The sequence below is a fragment of the Polypterus senegalus genome, chromosome 16 (genome assembly GCF_016835505.1).
Source record: "Polypterus senegalus isolate Bchr_013 chromosome 16, ASM1683550v1, whole genome shotgun sequence".
NCBI lineage: Eukaryota > Metazoa > Chordata > Cladistia > Polypteriformes > Polypteridae > Polypterus > Polypterus senegalus.
This window is the reverse complement of record NC_053169.1, coordinates 30,973,581-30,980,732: the sequence shown is the minus strand read 5'-3', so window position 1 is coordinate 30,980,732 and position 7,152 is coordinate 30,973,581. Positions and strand designations below refer to the sequence as shown.

At 40.7% G+C, this 7,152-nt stretch overlaps 1 long non-coding RNA gene across 2 annotated transcripts in view; it reads left to right on the top strand.

Annotated features, from left to right (window-relative positions):
- The first annotated feature begins 3,813 nt into the window (after window positions 1-3,813).
- LOC120516781 overlaps window positions 3,814-7,152 on the top strand; it is a 21,273-nt gene continuing 17,934 nt past the window's right edge. The window contains exons 1-3 of one of the 2 annotated variants that reach the window (XR_005630911.1): window positions 3,814-3,918; window positions 4,130-4,177; window positions 4,576-4,788. This is a non-coding gene — a long non-coding RNA (uncharacterized LOC120516781). The remainder of the gene's footprint in view (window positions 3,919-4,129; window positions 4,178-4,575; window positions 4,789-7,152) is intronic. The other variant, XR_005630912.1, reaches the window with a different exon arrangement.

Sequence of the window (7,152 nt, the reverse complement as noted above, 5' to 3'; positions counted from 1 at the left end):
CTTCATATATAATATCTTCCTTTTTTTCCTGAGGAGTTCCATCACCTCTAACTTAAATGATAATCGTTCAAAACGGACTATAAAAGATCTTGGTCGGGTCTGACGGTGTTTGATCCGCGTACGCGGTAAGCCGCTGCTATCTCAGATTCTGCTTTAAAGTCGCCCCCGATTATTTTAGAAAAAAGTTCAGTTGCGAATTTCACCGGGTTTAAACTTTCTCGATTCTCCGGCAAGCCTTCAATTCTGACATTATACCTTCTATTCCCATCTTCTAAAGCAGCCAGTCTGTCTCCAAGTTTTTCTCCGAGTTTTTACATTCAACTGACATTTACTGCTCTTTCCTCGGCACTGGCAGCTAGATGTTCGGCTATTTCGATCCGATTCGTGAATGTCTCACTAAGATGCTCCAATCGCTCAGCAAGCGTGCTCAGTTTAGCGAGTTTTTCTCAATGCGCTCTTCAATTTTACCCAGCACCTGTCGAAGTTCAAGCTGTTCCTCTTGACGGAGCCTTTCATTTGCCTGTTGGATTTCCTGTCGCAGACATTCATTGGCCTGTTTCATCTCCTGTTTCAGTCTCTCATGTGCCTTTGCCGTTGCTTTCTCATTAGCCTTCTCGCTTTTCTTTATATCTTGCCTGAGGTCAGCGAGCAACACTTTCAGTTCAGATAGCTCAAATGTGCCTTCTTGTACCGTAGATGAAGCAGCAGACTCTGCTGAAGCGGTGTCCCGCTGCTCCAGTCCCGCGTGATTGCGTAATTGAAGCCGCGGACCTCCCGGCCTTTTCCAGTTTCAGGTAATCCTCTCCAATCGGCGAGCTATCCACATCTGCACTCACGATCGCACCTTCGCTCCCCTTTTCGCTCTCAGCAGGCGACGATGTAGCGGACCGTGGTCCCGAGGAGTCTGTACTTTCCCATCTGATCCAGGTCTGTCTCTGAGAGGCCGATCTCGAACTAGGGCTTGCTGATCGCAGCTTGGATGTAGCTTTAGTCTTCGATTCTTTCGGACCCCCCCTTCTTGTTGGCCATGTTTATATGTGTTTACATATACTGTAGCGGTCCCTCTCGGGTTGAATAAATACAGGATATCTCAGAATAATAAGCAAATAATATGAAAAATAGCACCACTGCTAGCGGAGCTCCACTTCAGACGTCCATCTCTCGCATCGGAAGAGACCAAAAAGGAAAACTGAAATTAAACTAAAATATAGAGTCCTGCCAGGTCTGTGCAGCATACGGATGTTTCCAGGCACTCTGATCGCTGGCTCACAACTAGCGAAAGGTTGTTCCAACCTTTAAGACCCCTTCACCATGAGACACAGAAGTTTATTTAAATGCAAAATCCCATTGATATCTTTAGTAAAGAAATATAGTATTTTTGCCTAAAACTGTCCAATGGTCAGTAAAATTCCAAGGATTTATGAAATATAGAAAGAGCATTCTGAATTGAACCTTTACCCAAATGAAATACACTGAAGTTGTTAAAGCTGTTTTATCGTGACAATGTCTGCGAAAGGCACTTTAACCTCCAAAGTTACTTTGGATTGGTGGACACATTAATCTTAAAAATGCCTAAATTATTAGCCTTGTTTTACATGTACACTCTGCAATAACCCCCAATTTTCTGAAATCCACATTAAACCTCTGGAAAACTTCAGCAAACGTTTATATCCTTCCGCTCCCACTGGGTTACCTACATCCTGTAGCTTCTAGATCACTACCTCTGAAAGAGATTGCCTTGAACAAAACACAACTAATTATATTAACACATCTTGCATGAGTTAAAATTGCTAATGTCAGTAAACAAGGCAGATTCAGTAAGATAACACCCAAAACTTATGTGGATTTTCAGAGAAACCAGGCATATCAAATACTAGAATTCAAAATAGTGGAAGCATATAACCTGAACAAGAAATGAAAGTCCATAAAGAAAGCTTCCACATAAATGTCCATGTAAGTTGAGTATTCTTATTCTTATTCGTTGAGACGTGTTTTCATTTTGTAGGTGGCACAGTACATTCTACTTCCATTAGCATAATGTTTTGTTTTGTCTTCAAAACTGTCTATGCCCTCTGTCTCTCTCATATTAAAAACGGTGCCTCCACTCACTCTCTTATCCAAAGCTGTTTGTCATCTCTCTTACATGTATATGAAAACTGTCTGTCAATAGGTACTCTCAAAACAATTTTTATATACAGTGCCTAGGTAGCTGACCACCTCCTTCTTCTTCTTTTAGCTGCTCCCATTAGGGGTTCCCACAGTGGATCATCTTCTTCCATATCTTTCTGTCCTCTGCATCTTGTTCTGTTACACCCATCACCTGCATGTCCTCTCTCACCACATCCATAAATCTCCTCCAAGGCCTTCTTCTTTTCCTCTTCCCTGGCAGCTCTATTCTTAGCATCCATCTCCCATTAGCATCTCTCCTCTGCACATGTCCAAACCAATGCAATCTCGCCTCTCTGACTTTGTCTCCAAAATGTCCAACCTGAGTTGATCCTCTAATGTGCTCATTTATAATCCTGTCCATCCTTATCATACCCAATGCAAATCTTAGCATCTCTAACTCTCCTATATCCAGCTCTGTCTCCTGCTTTCTGGTCAGTGCCACCGTCTCCAGCCCCTATAACAAAGCTGGTCTCACAACCGTCCTGTAGACCTTCCCTTTCACTCTTGTTGATACCGGTCTGTCACAAATTACTCCTGACACTCTTCTCTACCCATTCTATCTGCACTCTCTTTTTTACTTCTCTTCCACAATCCCCATTACTCTGTACTGTTGATCCCAAGTATTTAAACTCATCCACCTTCGCCATCTCTACGAGAAACATGATGGCTACAAAGACCCGCTTTCACATTTTCAAATGGGGGAAAGCTTAAGGGCTCTAGTGATTATAATTCCCAGTGGCTCCAGGAGTTGGCGTTGTGTTCTAATGCCTTATTGAAATCCTAGATTGTGAGGTTTGTAATCACCTTTTCTGGTTAAAAGCTAAATATATTCTAAATAACTCAATTAAATTATACTTTATGGGTTGAATTTAATAAATGGTAAAAAGCAACATTTTTTGTCCCATTACAAAGGTATGTTGGGATTTTTAACTTTTTAATTTGTTTTTTAATTGTTAGTCTTTTTACTTTAAAAGTAAACAAAATATACATAATATAAACTGTTACTACATCATCCATGCTTACCTGGAATAAGATTTTAAGGTACACAATAGCGAGAAACATAACATATAAGTTTAGAGTTTTTCATGTCAAAGTTTTTTTCTGCACAAATATTGGTATATATGCATTTGCCAGAAGAAATTGTGTTCTAATGTTAAGCATATTTTATACATTTTAAAAAACACATATCGAGCAGATAATGCTACGGTTCTTACCCTATCACACATGTCTTGTGCACCCAGCTCTATTTGTTTCTGTCAGCCATGTCGTACACCTTGAATTCTTTGATCATATATGACATTCCATTGTGCTTGGAATGCATCCAGTTGGCCTATGCGATCTGTGTCAACAGATGTCACCGTGGTTCTTTTCAGATCAGCAATGCTGCCTACCTGTGCCACTGTCCTTTTCCTGTCAGCCACAGCTACTTGCCATGAGAGGGACCCAAAGTCCAATTACATGGCTGAGGTAGTCTGGGTCTGTGTTACACATATCATGTTGTAAACTCTCAATTGAGACCAAGATCAAAGTTCAAGGCGCACCGATGCACAGATTTTTGGATGACAGAAGACCACCCCTTAGCCTTTTACATGTATATATAGAAGATAGGAGAAGAAGATAAGTTAGGATGCCTTAATCAGGACTGCAGGATTGCTATATGGGATTGCCCATGGACAATTCTGGTAATCCAGAGTTTCTAATAGACTTCACCTTTTCCCGGAAAACATTTAACACAGAGTAAACCAACTGGTGAGTTTTCTTTTATTTTTTTTATCCAAGACTGAATGTTATAGGTTTTATTTATTTGGTGTTCTGAAGTTGAATGTTAGAGCATCTAATAATAGTTCAAATGATGAGTAATATAATTTAGAACCAGATGAGTCATCAGTCTGTTGCAATATATGTGTGTATATTGAGCACCCTTCTATTCATTTTCTTACTGTGCCTGTTTCAATCCAAGATCATGAGGCACCGGAGACTATGTAATGTATGACAAGAAGTTGGATAGGTAAGTAAGAAAGAGTGTTCTCTGTGTGTGCCATCAATTTCCTCTGTTTTCTATGTAACGTGTTGAGTTGCATTTTTCTTGTGAAGAAACCCACCCTCTACCTAAATGAACACAAATATTATGGATCAATAAAGTGTTTATCTATCTATCTATCTATCTATCTATCTATCTATCTATCTATCTATCTATCTATCTATCTATCTATCTATCTATCTATCTATCTATCTATGAGGGGCATTCAATAATTTACCTCAGCAGGAAAGAAAAGAGTTTTCAAAACATTTTTGTTTTATTTTTCATTATAGTTCCCTGATAGCTCCATACACTTCATCCACTTTCCTGCAATGGCTTTAACCCCTTTTGAAAAAATAAAATCTTCTGTTTCACCTTCAAACCAGAATGTCACAGCTGCCTTGATGTCTTCATCACTACAAAACCACTCTCCATGGAGAGATTTCTTCAAAACTCAGAACAGGAAATAATCTGAGAGATCCAGGTCACGACCGTGGGGTGGATGGTTGAGCTGCTGAAACCCACATTCTAGGATGGTAGCCTGTGATTGACGTAACATTTGAACCAACTCATTGTTGTGAAGAACCATGACACCTGCTGTGAGTTTTCTTTGTCTTTTCTCCATGATTGACTCCCACAAAGCGATCATTGTGTTGGTGTAATTCTCCCTGGTTATCGTTGTCTTGTGAGGCATGAACTCTAGAAGTAAAAGTCTTTCAATATCCCAGAAGACAGTCACAATGACTTTGCCTGCAGATTTTCTGTCTTTTGGGGTGCAGGATGACTTATCCTTCCACTGCATTGATTCCGTTTTTTACTTTGGTTCTCTTATGATAGACCCACATCTCATCTTCAGTCACCAAATGATGAAAAAATTCACTTGATCTTCATAGACCACCTCCAAGTTCTCCTAATAGCACTGGAACCTCGTGGCCTTCAGGCATGGTGTCAGCATTCTTGGAACCCATCTTGCACTGACCTTTGACATGCCCAACTTTTCGTTGATTATTTCCCAAACAGTACCTGCTAAGATGCCCATTTCTTCAGCTATCTGGGAAACTTTAATTCGCCTGTCAGACAAAATTAAATCCTTGACTTTATTTCACATTTCAGCATTTAGTAGATGCAGCTTTGGCAGCAATGACAGCCTTGAGTCAGTGTGCACAGGCCCCTGGCAGCTTTGCACATCAGCCATTTTTTCCCCATTCTTCTTTGCAAAACTAACGTCAGGCTGTATGGTGATCATGAGTGAACAATCTTTGTCAATTCTCACCAGAAATTGAGTTGAGATATTAATATTGTTTGAAAACCATTCCTGTGTAGTTGTGGCGTTAGGCTTGGGCTTGTTGTTTTCTTGGAAAACAAATCTCCAAGGCACAGGTTTCCTTCCAGACTTTTCCTGTATATTATTACATTTAGTTTACCCCCGTAAGCCTTCCACAGCATTTTGCAGAGATGGTGCAAGCCCGCCACCACCTTACTTCATGGTGGGGATGTTGTGTTTTTGATAATGTGTAGTGTTTAGCATAATAATTAGTCTGACGGTCAAAAAGCTCAGTTTTGATCTCATCACACCACAGAATCATATTCCCGCTGATTTCCATGTCTTTGATTTGCCTTCTAGCAAACTTTAGCTGCAAGATGCAACTGGTGAAACTCGTTGTCCACACAGTCTCTCCACTTTCCATCCAGATAGGTTGTAACCGCTTTAGAGGACTCAAAGGTCCCCTGTCTTCTTGCACAATCACTCTGTTTTTGCTCATGGCCTGCTGTAGGCAGAATTTAATGAGTTAGATTTATCTATGCTATACTCGTTCCATTTCTTCATGATTGGTTTAACTGGACCCCAAGATATTCATTGAATTCGAAATTTTCTTATCTTCATCTAATGACTTGTGCTTTTCAATCACCTTTTTATTCAGTTGCTTGAAATTTCCTTTTATCTTCAACTAGCTGTCCACCGTGGCTCCACCCATGCAGCAGTGAAACAGGACAAACTTTTAAAAAATCAATCAAAAAAATGCAATTCTGGCCAAGTGGAAGGTAGGTATGCTCGAACGTGAAACACTGGCACTTTATCTGATCATGTTCAGCTCTGACGGGAGAGCGTCCTCAGCACATGGCCATGATATCACTGGCAATCACCAGTTACCCTCTAAAACACACATAGCTCTGATGTCTCTCTCAAAAATGTCAAACGTTGCTCCTTAACAATCTGTAGATGATAATGTCTTTTGAACAAACAAGTGTCACTAGCTAAGTGGAGGCAAGGTACGCTCCAACATGTGGCAAGAGGTAGAGCGACTTGAATGGAGTGTTTGTGTGTGAGTGAGGAGGGCCCCACCCACCTTCTCTTGGCCTGTAGCCTCTCTGTCGGATTCACACAAATAAATCAGTAACGTAACCGAACTATGATACTTAGCACGATGAGAGAAGTCTCAAAATCAACCAAAATGTTTGAGGAAATTATAGAAAAGAACCGAATCTAAATCTATTAAGTAGTTCTCTCGTGAAAAGCAGACGGACAGACAGACACACTGATGTTGTATTTTATATAGGCCAACATACTGACTCACCACAAATTGGACCTTCCAGATAAAGTCCATTTATACACTGTAATCAAATGCAACCCCATAGAGGTGGTGATCTCCATTGATCTAATTATGAGACTCCCATCCATCCATCTATCTATCCATTATTCAACCCGCTATATCCTAACTACAGGGTCACGGGGGTCTGCTGGAGCAAATCCCAGCCAACACAGGGTGCAAGTCAGGAAATAAACCCTGGGCAGGGCACCAGCCCATCATAGGGTGCACGCACACACACACACACACACACACACCAAGCACACACTAGGGACAATTTAGACTCGCCAATGCACCTATCCTGCCATTGAACAAATTACAAAACCAACTGACTGCACCAGGGATGATTTAGAAATGTCATATTAAAGGGGATGA